Source organism: Carcharodon carcharias, chromosome 3, assembly GCF_017639515.1.
Source record: "Carcharodon carcharias isolate sCarCar2 chromosome 3, sCarCar2.pri, whole genome shotgun sequence".
Taxonomy (NCBI): domain Eukaryota; kingdom Metazoa; phylum Chordata; class Chondrichthyes; order Lamniformes; family Lamnidae; genus Carcharodon; species Carcharodon carcharias.
Window position 1 is genome coordinate 99,401,198 of NC_054469.1, and position 15,050 is coordinate 99,416,247.

A 15,050-nucleotide genomic window follows, 5' to 3' on the forward strand; every position below is an offset into this window, starting at 1 on the left:
GCTTTTCTAACCAGTACAGCTCCTTGTCAACCTTTTTTTTCAACGTATAAGGCACAGGTCTTGCCTTAAAGAAGCGAGATATTGCCTGTGGCTCCACTTCCCTAGTTCATCCCGAAAAACCATGTTGTAATTTATTAGAGGTTCTGGAACTCCATCAGATTTGAGGTGAAATAGAGACATAGAGTTACACAGCACAGAAACACCTTCAGCCCATCGCATCCACGCCAGCCATCAAGCACCTATATTGTAATCCCATTTTCCAGCAGTTGGCCTGTAGCCCTGTATGCTATGGCATTTCAAGTGCTCATCTAAATACTTCTTAAATGTTGTGAGGGTTCCTGCCTCTACCACCCCTCAGGCAGTGTGTTCCAGAAATATCTTAGTCCAGTGGAGATTGACCTTCTGTAGCCAGTGTCAGCCTAAAAGACTGGGTCTTTCTCCTTTCACAATTATTACACGCAACTGGGCTGTCTGTTTCTTGTAAGAAACTGGTACTTGGCGATGCCCTTTACCTGAATGGATTCTCCTGTGTATGTCCTTAATTTAGTGGTTGTTCACTCCAGGTTTATTGACCGTCTACCTTCAATAAGATATTTGAATAAAAGATAAATACTGAGGATGCTGGGAATCTGAAACAAAAACAGAAAATGCTGGAAAATCTCAGGTCTAACAGCATCTCTGGAGAGAAAAAAGAGTTAACGTTTCAAGTCCATATGACTCTTCTTCAGGGCTGGCAAAAGATATTTGAAAGTGTGCTCTCTCACCACAACAGTTGAGCACCTGTATCCACCTCCATTATTAGTGGTTTCTCATTAAGTTGGATTGTCACAGTGATAGGTTCAGTTTTCACAGCTGTTACGTTAGATGGGGAATAAAAAATGTCAGCAGTTTCAGTCTCTGCTGTATTCTTTGATTTGATCATGTTGGTTTGCTGTTTTGCAAGCTGTTTCAGCTTTGCCTGGCATTGCCTTACCACATGACCTTTCTTATGGCAGTAATGACATTCTGCCCCCTCAAATTTGCAGGTGTCCTCTCTGTACTCACCTCCATATCTATAACAATTTAATCTTGAAGTTGCTGCTGAAGTGTTTCTACTAGGACTTTTCATATTTCTCACAGCGTCATTGCATCTCGCTTCGATGCCGTGGGTCTGCTTTTCGCGCCACGGTAGGCGGTAGCACTTTCCATGGCAAAGGAGACTTCTAGGATACACTTAAAGTCGATGTCGACCTTGGCAAATAAGCTGTGCTGTATGGCGTCAATCCTTAACTCCACAAACAAATCGGTCCTGCAGCATACCGTTTAATATGTCTCTGAAGTCGCAGTGTTCTGTTAACTGCTTGAGGTTCACTACATCGTAGCTTGCGATGGACTCTCCCGTGGCCCTAACTCTGGAATTAAATTTAAAATGCTGCATTCTTACAGATGGCTTCAGCTGGAAGTGTGTTTTCATGAGGTTCACTAATTTAATATAGGACTTAGAATTGGGCATGCTTCAGTCCATCAGGTTGCGAATGAGATTACTGCCACATACATTCAAGAGGATCGCTTTCTGCTTTTTCTCCATAGTAATTTAGTTTCCTATGAAAAAAAATCTGAGGCTCTACATACTGGCTCCAGTCTTCCATAGTCACATTATATGGATCAATTTGGTCCCAGAGTGGCATGACCGGTGAGTAGTTTTTTTCCTCAAAACATGATGTACTCACAGTAACAAGGCGAGGTGCAGAGTCAGAGCTAATTTTACGCTGGTTGCCAAATGTAATGACACGATGGAACGGACAGGTTTCAACAAGAAACAGCCAAATTTTATTACACAGAGCCTTTCAGGTGCTACGCACCGGATCAAGACTTTGGTCAGGAAGCCCCACCGCCGGAGCTCACTGGTCGGAGCCTTAACAGAACATCAGGTGACGCTGTTAGACAGCAGGAGGGGTTATACACTCAGTTACCACATTAAGATGCTTACATTTTGAGAACTATTATTCAATTAAGTTTAATTCATAAAATCTCAAATTGAACTGGCAAAAAGTTAGTTTTTCTCTCACATTCCAGCACCCTCAGACCGCGGCTCCCCGAACTCCACCAGCAGGCGCGGCCGCGGAGGTAGGGGGTGAGGGGGCGGAGCCTCGCGCGCGGCCGCGGAGGGTTGGGCGGAGCTTCGCGCGCGGCCGTGTGTTGACGGGAGTGGAGAATGTGGAGTTGGTGACGTTCCACACCTGGTCGCGAGCTTTGCGATGAGCGTTTAGAGCCGCGGCGTTAGCCGAGATAGAAAAGGGAAGGAGGCGACACCGATTGTGACTGAATGTGGAGGTACGGAACTGGAGCAGAACGAGCTGCCATCGCTGAACTTAAACAGGCGGCTGCTGTTCCTTTACTTTCCGAGTGTGTGGTCAAGGTACAGCGGGAGGAGGCGGAGATGGTGCGCGCGCAGCACCGTGTCAATATTTACAGGGTGTCGCCTGAATTGGGAAGGGCTGAAAAAAGCAAGACTTAGGCTGTCCTATCAAGACTTGTCAGTCCCAACCCAGAAACCATAGAGGGAGCGGTCAGTCAGCTTGTGACCTTAGAGGAGCAGGGTAGGCGATGATTGATAAAGGAATGTAGGGGACAGTCAGTCTGTAGATCCATATCCTTGTATTAAGGGTAAAAGGGGTCAATGCCCAGGATGCACGTTAATGAGTCAACCTGTACTGAAAGGAACCATTGAAATCAGGCCAAGTTAGTTTGCGCTTTGGTTTGATAATTGTGTTGCAATCTCTAGTCAGCATGAACAGAAGAGTGATGGTGGGGAAGCAGACCTGCCTGTCTGTGTCCATGTGATAGAGCAGCAGGCAAGATTGCTCATGCCAAGATGTCATTGAAGTAGGTGTGCCTGTTTTGTGCCAATCACTGATTGGGGAATATGTTTCTCCATTCACACAAGAACATTAGGGGAGCCAGGAATGAAAACAGAAGCTTGTTGTCTAAGATGTAAGCACATTAATCGAATCACATTTGGAAGATAGGGAAGGTGAGGGACAGGACTGAGAATAAGTTAGTCTGTATGCAATTGATGAAATAAGTTTTCCCTATTTAAAAACAATGGTGGACAGTTGGCTAATTATGGTGAATGTTGAACGAAATATATTAACATATATTGGTGGATTAGGCTAGCAGTATAATTATGACTAGATTCATAAAATTTAGTTTGTTTCAGGTACTAAGTTCTCAAATAAAATTCACCTTTCCCAAATCTAAGAACTGCCATAAATTAGATGAGAAACATTATATTGTCTAAAATATATGCTTTAAACACAATCTGAAATATACAGCATGGAGAACAATATGTAGTACATGTTTTTGTGAAATTAATTGAGTTGGTGTGTGTAAAAGTAAAGTATCCATATTTTAAGTTAATTCTCAAGCAATGCAAATAAATATAATTGCTTTAAAATTCTTTTCAATGTATGTTGGGTATAAATTGCATGGAAGTTACAAAACTTAAACAGGCTGATTGGTTCAGTAATCCTTGTTTATCCTCCACATGAATAATGGACCTAATCCCATCTACCTGCCTTGTTGCTGAAGGAAGGGGGATAAAGTATGGCTAAGTACAACATACATAACCTATTTTTCCTGGACTTCCCTGCTCTTGATTCTCTGATTTCACTTCACAGAATCACAGAAACTTTACAGTGCAGAAGGAGGCCATTCAGCTCATTGAGCCTGCACTGGCTGACTGAAAAGCAGTCTACTGAATGCCTCTCCCCTGCCTTATCCCTGTAACCTTGCACCTTGTCTCTTTTCAGGTAGCAATCCAACTAATTTTTCAATACCTTGATCAAACCTGCCTCCACCACCCTTTCAGGAAATTTGTTCCAGACTCCAACCACCCTCTGGGTGAAATTTGTTTCCTTACGTCATTGCTATGCCTTATGCCTATTATTTTGAATTTGTGCCCTCTAATTCTTGATGTACTCCTGAGAGGGAACAGTTTCTCACTATTTACCCTGTCCATACCCCTCAGGATCTTGTAAACCCCTATTAAGTCTTTTCTCAACCTTTTTTTCAAGGAAAACCAACCCAACCTTCCCATTCTATCCTCATAGCTACAGTTGTTTAACCCTGGAATCATTCCTGTGAATCTCCTCTGTACTCTCCCCGATGCCTTCACATCCTTCCTCAAGTATGGCACCCAAAACTGGACACAGTACTCCAGTTGAGGCCAAACTAGTGTCTTATACAAGTTTAACATGACCTCCTTGCTTTTGCATTCAATGCCCCTATTAATACAACCTAGGATAATTTGTGCATTATTAACTGTTCTCTCAACATGCCTTGCCACCTTCAATGACTTATCTACATATATACCGAGGCCTCTTTGTTCCTGCACCGCCTTCAGAGTTTCTCCCTTTATTTTAAACTGTCTCTCCACATTCTTCCTGCCAAATTGAATCACCTCACTCTTCTCTGCATTGAACTTCATCTGCCATTTGTCTGCCCAATCCACCAGCATGTCTATGTCCTTTTGAAGTTCAAGACTATCCTCACCACAGTTGACAATGCTTCCAATCTTCGTATCATCTACAAATTTTGAAATCACGCCCTGCACTCAGTCTAGGTCATTAACATATATCAGGAAGAGCACTGTCCCCTGGGGAACCCCACTACAAACCTTCCTCCAATCTGAAAAACAACCATTTATCGTTACTCTGTTTCCTGTCACTCAGCTAATTTCTTATCCAAGTGCCCACTTTCCCTTTTATTCTATGACCTAGAATTTTGTTCACAAGTCTGTTGTGTAGCACTGCATCAAATGCCTTTTGAAAATCCATATATACCACATCAACAGCATTGTCCTTATCAACCTTCTCTGTTACCACCTCAAAAAACTTCAAGTTAGTTAAACATGATTTTCCCTTAATGAATCCATAATTATCCTGCACCTGTGTAACTGACTATTAATTTTGTCCCAAACTATAGTTTCCAAAAGTTTCCTTACCACTGAAGTCAAACCGACTGATCTGTAGTTACCAGCATTATCCTTGCACCTCTTTTTGAATAATGGTATAATGTTCATAATTCTCCAGTCATCCGGCGCCATTCCTGTGATCAAGGAAGGCTGGAAGATTATCACCAGTGCCTCTGCAATTTCCACTCTCACCTCCCTCAGTATCCTTGAATGCATCTCATCCAGTCCTGGTACCTTATCTATTTTAATTAAAGATAGCCTTTCTAACATAGCCTCCTTCTCAATTGTAAATTCCATGAGTGTACAAGTTACTTCCTCTCTCATCTCGACATGGGCAGCATCCTCTTCCTTAGTAAAGACAGATGCAAAGTACTCATTTAATACCTCCACTACTTCTCCTGTCTCCACATGCAAATCTCCTTTTTTTAATTGCTAATTGGCCCTACCTTTCTTTTATTATTTACATGTTTATAGAAGACCTTGGGACCCCCTTTTATGTTAGCTGCAAGTCTATTTTCATGCTCCCTCCTTGATTTCCTGATTAGCTTTTTCACTTCCCCTCTGGTCCTTCTATATTCAACCTAATTCCCCATTGTATTATTTACCTGACATCTGTCATATGCTTACTTCTTCCTTTTCATTCTCACCTCTATCTCTCTTGTCATCCAGGGTGCCCTGGATTTATTTGTCCTACCTTTCCCCCTCAAGGGAATATGCCTTGGACGTTTGCAATACTATCTCTTTGAAGGTTGCCTAATGTCCAGCCATCGTCTTTTCCGCCAACATTTGACTCAGATGCATCGCATTGAAGTTGGCTTTCCCTCAATTAATTATCCCTGTTCTGGATCTCCAGTTGGAGAAGCAAGGTTTGATCAGGGATAGTCAGCATGGCTCTGTCAGAGGGAGGTCATGCCTAACAAATTTGATTGAATTTTTTGAGGAGGGTAGTACAGTTCTTGTAGTTTATATGGATTTCAGCAAAGCCTTTGACAAGGTCCCACATGGGAGACTTATAAAGAAGGCAAATGCACATGGGATACAGGGTAATTTGATAAGGTGGATTCAAAATTGGCTTAGTTGTAGGAGACAGAGGGTGATGACAGAAGGATGTTTAGTGACTGGAAGCCCGTGTCCAGTGGCGTACCACAGGGATCTGTGCTGGGTCCCCTATTATTTGTCATTTATATAAATAACATAGATGACTATGTGGGGGGTAGGATTAGTAAGTTTGCGGATGACACAAAGATTGGCCGGGTGGTTAACTGTGAGGCTGAGTGTCTTGGGCTACAGGAAGATATAGACGAGATGGTCAAATGGGCAGATAAGTGGCAGATGGAATTTAACCCTGAAAAGTGTGAGGTGATACACTTTGGAAGGAGTAATTTGACAGGGAAGTATTCAATGAACAGCATGACACTGGGAAGTTCTGAGGAACAAAGGGACCTTGGCGTGTGTCCATAAATCTCTGAAGGCGGAGGGGCATGTTAGTGGGGTGGTGAAAAAGGCATATGGGACACTTGCCTTTATCAATAGAGGCGTAGATTACAAAAGTAGGGAGATCATGTTGGAGTTGTATAGAACCTTGGTGAAGCCACGGTTGGAGTATTGTGTGCAGTTCTGATCGCCACATTATAGGAAGGATGTGATTGCACTGGAGGGGGTGCAGAGGAGATTCACCAGGATGTTGCCTGGGATGAAACATTTAAGTTATGAAGAGAGGTTGGATAGACTTGGGTTGTTTTTGTTGGAGCAGAGAAGACTGAGCGGCGACCTGATCGAGGTGTACAAGATTATGCGTGGCATGGACAGGGTGGATAGGGAGCAGCTGTTCCCCTTAGCTGAAGGGTCAGTCATGTGGGAACATAAGTTCAAGGTGAGGGGCAGGAAATTTAGGGGAGGTGTGAAGAAAACCCTTTTTACCCAGAGAGTGGTGACGGTCTGGAATGCGCTGCCTAGGAGGGTGGTGGAGGCAGGTTGCCTCACATCCTTTAAAAAGTACCTGGATGAACACTGGCATGTCATAACATTCAAGGATATGGGCCAAGTGCTGGTAAATGGGATTAGGTAGGTCAGGTGTTTCTCACGTGTCAGTGCAGACTCGATGGGCCAAAGGGCCTCTTCTGCACTGTGTGATTCTGTGATTGCTCCTTGTCCTTTTCCATGACCAACCTAAATCATATGATACAATGGTCACTGTACCCTAAATGCTCTCCCACTGTTATTTGATCCATTTGGGCCAGTTCATCCTGTGGACCAGCAGAGGAGCAGAGAAAAATTTGCGTTGTTCCCTGTTCCGTTGCTGGTCCACTGGATTCACTGGTGTGTGCTGCTAACATTTGAGGCCGCTATGAAGCTTTCCTGGACTCCAAGATCAATGTCCACTGGCATATGGTCAGCTTTGTCCTCCCACTTGGACTCCTGACTCTAGTAGACAACCTCCAACAGCATGCCTGCTGAAACTATGTCCCTTAAATGGTTCTCAGCTTCTCTCACTTTCCAGAACTGTCTTAAAACCTGGACATAGCTTTGGATGCACCAGACTTGCCTCATGTTGTGTATAATTCCCACCACTGGACTTCAAAATTGTTTGGACTTTTCCATGATTAGGGCATGTCTCAAAATTTCTCCCATACCTATGTAATACGCACTGCCTCAATGTGCATTGCTGTGCATAGTTTTGGCACCACTATGGACCCAAGCTCAATGCATTTCTCCTTTCTTTCCCCGTCCTGCACCCAGCTGTACCTCTGCATCACCTTTCTCGTGTGTTCCAACACTGATTCCTCTGTTGTCAGAATATATGTCTTGGGTGATCTGTAATTTCTTCCTTGTTTAGTGTTAAGACCATTAAGACTTCTTGGTCTCTTTTGTATTTACTCATTTCAATATTATTCATAGATTCTTATGTATGTATGCATATAGATTATATATATGGGTGTATACACTATACATACGCACATGTAATGTGTCTATACAATTGTGTGTATGTATATAGTGTGTATATGTAATATATATTTGAGTGTATATGTATTATATATCCAACATATATGTGCACATAGCGCGTGTGTATGTGCACATGGCGCGTGTGTATGTGCACATGTATATATCGGTCTGAATTTTTCAATTGTCGGGCACACGTGATCGGCAGGCCTGGGAAATGGACCCCTGACTACAATTTCATGTTGGCTGGCCACTTAACGGCCAGCCAGCATGAAACGTGTGTTAAAAAGCTTAGCACTACCGGGGTGCGGGCAGGAAGAGAGTGAGCAACAATCTCACCAGGAGGGCAGGTAAGCGCTACAAGAGAGCTCCCTGAAGGCAGACAGCTGCCTCAGGGAGCTGCAGACCTGCAAATAACGAAATAAAGCTGTAAAAAACTGGAAACAAATGTCCATGCATCACAATCAAGCACTTGAAAGCATATCTCATAAAAATACTGTCCCCAGATATTGATTTTCATTTTACTTTCCAATGGAAATTTCCTCCCGCCCTTGGGTGAGGGTTGATGAAAAGTGTGAAGAGCACCTGGCCGATTCGCCCATCCACCAGCCGTAACCTTGGACGGGCCACAAAAAATCGCGCATAGTTAATGGGCTTAACTACCAGCTTAATTGTTGGCAGGTGCAATTCTGACTTTTGCGTGCACACACCCGCCCAGCAAAGTATCTTGCGAGTGTGTGATGACGTCGGGATATTTGACCGACATCATCTCACGTGATTTTACGCCTGATCGGGTCAGGTGTGAACCCGTTTGTGGGACGTAAAATTCTGCCCCTAGTGTGCGTGCACACGGTATATGTGCATAGAGTGTCCGCATGTATATATGCATAGAGCACATGCACATACACGTGTACATTTACATATAGTGTGTGCAGATATGCATGTACATGTGCCTATAGTGTGTGCATGTACACGTGTACATGTGCATTTAGTGTGTGAACGTATGCGTGTGCATGTGTGTACAGTGTGCACGCGTGCGTATGCGCGTATGGTGTGCGCTTGTGCATGTATGGTGTGCGTGCGAATGCATGTATGGCATGGGTATAGTGTTGTGCATGCATATGGTGCACCTATTTGCGTATTGTGAGCGTGTTTCTAGCGTGTGTGTGTTCGTGTTTCTAGTGTGTGTTCGTGTTTCTAGCGTGTGTGTGTTCGTGTTTCTAACGTGTGTGTGTTCGTGTTTCTAGCGAGTGTGTGTGTTCGTGTTTCTAGCGAGTGTGTGTGTTCGTGTTTCTAGCGAGTGTGTGTGTTCGTGTTTCTAGCGAGTGTGTGTGTTCGTGTTTCTAGCGAGTGTGTGTGTTCGTGTTTCTAGCGAGTGTGTGTGTTCGTGTTTCTAGCGAGTGTGTGTTCGTGTTTCTAGCGAGTGTGTGTGTTCGTGTTTCTAGCGTGTGTGTGTGTTCGTGTTTCTAGCGTGTGTGTGTGTTCGTGTTTCTAGCGTGTGTGTGTGTTCGTGTTTCTAGCGTGTGTGTGTGTCGTGTTTCTAGCGTGTGTGTGTGTTCGTGTTTCTAGCGTGTGTGCACGCACGTGTGTTTCTAGCGTGTGTGAGTATAGAGCGTGCGTATGTATATAGAGTGTGCACGTATATATATATATATATAGTATATGTATAGTGAATATGTATATATGTTGTCTGTGTATATATAGTACATGTATAGTGTGTGTATTTATAGAGTATATGTATAGTGCCTATGTATATATGTTGTGTGTGTGTGTATCGTGTGTGTGTATCGTGTGTGTGTGTATCGTGTGTGTGTGTATCGTGTGTGTGTGTATCGTGTGTGTGTGTGTGTATCGTGTGTGTGTGTGTATCGTGTGTGTGTGTGTATCGTGTGTGTGTGTATCGTGTGTGTGTGTGTATCGTGTGTGTGTGTGTATCGTGTGTGTGTGTGTATCGTGTGTGTGTGTGTATCGTGTGTGTGTGTGTATCGTGTGTGTGTGTGTATCGTGTGTGTGTGTGTATCGTGTGTGTGTGTGTATCGTGTGTGTGTGTGTATCGTGTGTGTGTGTATTTGTGTGTGTGTATCTGTGTGTGTGTGTATTTGTGTGTGTGTATCTGTGTGTGTGTGTATCGTGTGTGTGTGTGTGTGTATCGTGTGTGTGTGTGTGTATCGTGTGTGTGTGTGTGTATCGTGTGTGTGTGTGTATCGTGTATGTGTGTGTGTATCGTGTATGTGTGTGTGTATCGTGTGTGTGTGTGTGTGTGTATCGTGTGTGTATCGTGTGTGTGTGTGTATGTATCGTGTGTGTGTGTGTATCGTGTGTGTGTGTGTATCGTGTGTGTGTGTGTATCGTGTGTGTGTGTGTATCGTGTATTGTGTGTGTATCGTGTGTATTGTGTGTGTATCGTGTGTAGTGTGTGTGTATCGTGTGTGTGTATCGTGTGTGTGTGTGTGTGTGTATCGTGTGTGTGTGTATCGTGTGTAGTGTGTGTGTATCGTGTGTGTGTGTATCGTGTGTGTGTGTATCGTGTGTGTGTGTATCGTGTGTGTGTGTATCGTGTGTGTGTGTATCGTGTGTGTGTGTATCGTGTGTGTGTGTGTATCGTGTGTGTGTGTGTATCGTGTGTGTGTGTATCGTGTGTGTGTGTGTGTATCGTGTGTGTATATCGTGTGTGTATCGTGTGTGTATATCGTGTGTGTATCGTGTGTGTGTGTGTGTGTATCGTGTGTGTGTGTATCGTGTGTGTGTGTGTGTATCGTGTGTGTGTGTATCGTGTGTGTGTGTATCGTGTGCAGTGTGTGTGTATCGTGTGTGTGTGTGTGTGTATCGTGTGTGTATCGTGTGTGTGTGTATCGTGTGTGTGTGTATCGTGTGTGTGTGTGTATCGTGTGTGTGTGTGTGTCGTGTGTGTGTGTGTATCGTGTGTGTGTGTGTATCGTGTGTGTGTGTGTATCGCGTGTGTATCGTGTGTGTATCGTGTGTATGTGTGTGTATCGTGTGTGTGTGTGTGTGCATCGTATGTGTGTGTATCGTGTGTGTGTGTGTGTGCATCGTATGTGTGTGTATCGTGTGTGTGTGTGTATCGTGTGTGTGTGTGTGTGTATCGTGTGTGTGTGTATCGTGTGTGTGTGTATCGTGTGTGTGTGTATCGTGTGTGTGTGTATCGTGTGTGTGTGTATCGTGTGTGTGTGTATCGTGTGTGTGTGTGTGTGTATCGTGTGTGTGTGTATCGTGTGTGTGTGTGTGTGTATCGTGTGTGTGTGTGTGTGTATCGTGTGTGTGTGTGTGTGTATCGTGTGTGTGTGTGTGTGTATCGTGTGTGTGTGTGTGTGTGTATCGTGTGTGTGTGTGTGTGTGTATCGTGTGTGTGTGTGTGTGTGTATCGTGTGTGTGTGTGTGTATCGTGTGTGTGTGTGTGTATCGTGTGTGTGTGTGTGTATCGTGTGTGTGTGTGTGTATCGTGTGTGTGTGTGTGTATCGTGTGTGTGTGTGTATCGTGTGTGTGTGTGTGTGTGTGTGTGTATCGTGTGTGTGTGTGTATCGTGTGTGTGTGTGTGTGTGTGTGTGTATCGTGTGTGTGTGTATCGTGTGTGTGTGTGTGTGTGTGTGTGTGTGTATCGTGTGTGTGTGTGTGTGTATCGTGTGTGTGTGTGTGTGTATCGTGTGTGTGTGTGTGTGTATCGTGTGTGTGTGTATCGTGTGTGTGTGTGTGTGTGTATCGTGTGTGTGTGTGTGTGTGTATCGTGTGTGTGTGTGTGTGTGTGTATCGTGTGTGTGTGTGTGTGTGTGTATCGTGTGTGTGTGTGTGTGTGTATCGTGTGTGTGTGTGTGTGTGTATCGTGTGTGTGTGTGTGTGTGTATCGTGTGTGTGTGTGTGTGTGTGTATCGTGTGTGTGTGCGTGTGTGTGTGCGTGTGTGTGTATCGTGTGTGTGTATCGTGTGTGTGTATCGTGTGTGTGTATCGTGTGTGTGTATCGTGTGTGTGTATCGTGTGTGTGTATCGTGTGTGTGTATCGTGTGTGTGTGTGTATCGTGTGTGTGTGTGTGTGTATCGTGTGTGTGTGTGTATCGTGTGTGTGTGTGTGTGTGTGTGTGTATCGTGTGTGTGTGTGTGTGTGTGTGTGTGTGTCGTGTGTGTGTGTGTCGTGTGTGTGTGTGTCGTGTGTGTGTGTGTCGTGTGTGTGTGTATCGTGTGTGTGTGTGCCGTGTGTGTGTATCGTGTGTGTGTGTATGTATCGTGTGTGTGTGTGTATCGTGTGTGTGTGTGTGTGTCTATCGTGTGTGTGTGTGTGTATCGTGTGTGTGTGTGTATCGTGTGTGTGTGTGTATCGTGTGTGTGTGTATCGTGTGTGTGTGTATCGTGTGTGTGTGTGTATCGTGTGTGTGTGTGTGTGTGTATCGTGTGTGTGTGTGTGTGTGTGTGTATCGTGTGTGTGTGTGTGTATCGTGTGTGTGTGTGTGTATCGTGTGTGTGTGTGTGTATCGTGTGTGTGTGTGTGTGTATCGTGTGTGTGTGTGTGTGTATCGTGTGTGTGTGTGTGTGTATCGTGTGTGTGTGTGTATGTATCGTGTGTGTGTGTGTATGTATCGTGTGTGTGTGTGTATGTATCGTGTGTGTGTGTGTATGTATCGTGTGTGTGTGTGTATGTATCGTGTGTGTGTGTGTATGTATCGTGTGTGTGTGTGTATGTATCGTGTGTGTGTGTGTATGTATCGTGTGTGTGTGTGTATGTATCGTGTGTGTGTGTGTGTATGTATCGTGTGTGTGTGTGTGTATGTATCGTGTGTGTGTGTGTGTATGTATCGTGTGTGTGTGTGTGTATGTATCGTGTGTGTGTGTGTATGTATCGTGTGTGTGTGTGTATCGTGTGTGTGTGTGTGTGTGTATCGTGTGTGTGTGTGTGTGTGTGTGTGTGTGTGTGTGTGTGTGTCGTGTGTGTGTGTGTGTCGTGTGTGTGTGTGTGTGTCGTGTGTGTGTGTGTGTATCGTGTGTGTGTGTGTGTGTATCGTGTGTGTGTGTGTGTGTATCGTGTGTGTGTGTGTATCGTGTGTGTGTGTGTATCGTGTGTGTGTGTGTATCGTGTGTGTGTGTGTATCGTGTGTGTGTGTGTGTGTGTGTGTGTGTGTATCGTGTGTGTGTGTGTGTGTGTGTATCGTGTGTGTGTGTGTGTGTGTGTATCGTGTGTGTGTGTGTATCGTGTGTGTGTGTGTGTGTATCGTGTGTGTGTGTATCGTGTGTGTGTGTATCGTGTGTGTGTGTGTGTGTATCGTGTGTGTGTGTGTGTGTGTATCGTGTGTGTGTGTGTGTGTATCGTGTGTGTGTGTGTGTATCGTGTGTGTGTGTGTGTATCGTGTGTGTGTGTGTGTATCGTGTGTGTGTGTGTGTATCGTGTGTGTGTGTGTGTATCGTGTGTGTGTGTGTGTATCGTGTTTGTGTGTGTGTATCGTGTGTGTATATCGTGTGTGTGTATCGTGTGTGTGTATCGTGTGTGTGTATCGTGTGTGTGTATCGTGTGTGTGTATCGTGTGTGTGTATCGTGTGTGTGTGTGTGTGTATCGTGTGTGTGTGTGTATCGTGTGTGTGTGTGTATCGTGTGTGTGTGTGTATCGTGTGTGTGTGTGTATCGTGTGTGTGTGTGTATCGTGTGTGTGTGTGTATCGTGTGTGTGTATCGCGTGTGTATCGTGTGTATGTGTGTGTATCGTGTGTGTGTGTGTGCATCGTATGTGTGTGTGTATCGTGTGTGTGTGTGCATCGTATGTGTGTGTGTATCGTGTGTGTGTGTGTATCGTGTGTGTGTGTGTGTGTATCGTGTGTGTGTGTATCGTGTGTGTGTGTGTATCGTGTGTGTGTGTATCGTGTGTGTGTGTATCGTGTGTGTGTGTGTGTGTATCGTGTGTGTGTGTATCGTGTGTGTGTGTGTGTGTATCGTGTGTGTGTGTGTGTGTATCGTGTGTGTGTGTGTGTGTATCGTGTGTGTGTGTGTGTGTGTATCGTGTGTGTGTGTGTGTGTATCGTGTGTGTGTGTGTGTGTATCGTGTGTGTGTGTGTGTGTATCGTGTGTGTGTGTGTGTATCGTGTGTGTGTGTGTGTGTATCGTGTGTGTGTGTGTGTATCGTGTGTGTGTGTATCGTGTGTGTGTGTGTGTATCGTGTGTGTGTGTGTGTATCGTGTGTGTGTGTGTGTATCGTGTGTGTGTGTGTGTATCGTGTGTGTGTGTGTGTGTGTGTATCGTGTGTGTGTGTGTATCGTGTGTGTGTGTGTGTGTATCGTGTGTGTGTATCGTGTGTGTGTGTATCGTGTGTGTGTGTGTGTGTGTGTGTGTATCGTGTGTGTGTGTATCGTGTGTGTGTGTGTGTGTATCGTGTGTGTGTGTGTGTATCGTGTGTGTGTGTGTGTATCGTGTGTGTGTGTATCGTGTGTGTGTGTGTGTATCGTGTGTGTGTGTATCGTGTGTGTGTGTGTGTGTGTATCGTGTGTGTGTGTGTGTGTGTGTATCGTGTGTGTGTGTGTGTGTGTGTGTATCGTGTGTGTGTGTGTGTGTGTGTATCGTGTGTGTGTGTGTGTGTGTATCGTGTGTGTGTGTGTGTGTGTGTATCGTGTGTGTGTGTATCGTGTGTGTGTATCGTGTGTGTGTATCGTGTGTGTGTATCGTGTGTGTGTATCGTGTGTGTGTATCGTGTGTGTGTGTGTGTATAGTGTGTGTGTGTGTGTGTGTGTGTGTGTGTGTGTCGTGTGTGTGTGTGTCGTGTGTGTGTGTGTCGTGTGTGTGTGTGTCGTGTGTGTGTGTATCGTGTGTGTGTGTGCCGTGTGTGTGTATCGTGTGTGTGTGTGTGTATCGTGTGTGTGTGTATGTATCGTGTGTGTGTGTGTATCGTGTGTGTGTGTATCGTGTGTGTGTGTGTGTGTCTATCGTGTGTGTGTGTGTGTATCGTGTGTGTGTGTATCGTGTGTGTGTGTATCGTGTGTGTGTGTGTGTATCGTGTGTGTGTGTGTGTGTATCGTGTGTGTGTGTGTGTGTGTGTATCGTGTGTGTGTGTGTGTGTGTATCGTGTGTGTGTGTGTGTGTGTATCGTGTGTGTGTGTGTGTGTGTATCGTGTGTGTGTGTGTGTGTATGTATCGTGTGTGTGTGTGTATGTATCGTGTGTGTGTGTG

At 44.8% G+C, this 15,050-nt stretch overlaps 1 protein-coding gene across 2 annotated transcripts in view; it reads left to right on the top strand.

Moving 5' to 3' along the window:
* Positions 1-2,188: 2,188 nt before the first annotated feature.
* LOC121275931 (tyrosine-protein phosphatase non-receptor type 3-like) overlaps positions 2,189-15,050 on the top strand; it is a 305,875-nt gene continuing 293,013 nt past the window's right edge. The window contains exon 1 of one of the 2 annotated variants that reach the window (XM_041183799.1): positions 2,189-2,313. The gene's annotated coding sequence lies outside the window, so the exon portion shown is untranslated. Of the gene's footprint in view, positions 2,399-15,050 lie in introns of both variants that reach the window. The other variant, XM_041183801.1, reaches the window with a different exon arrangement.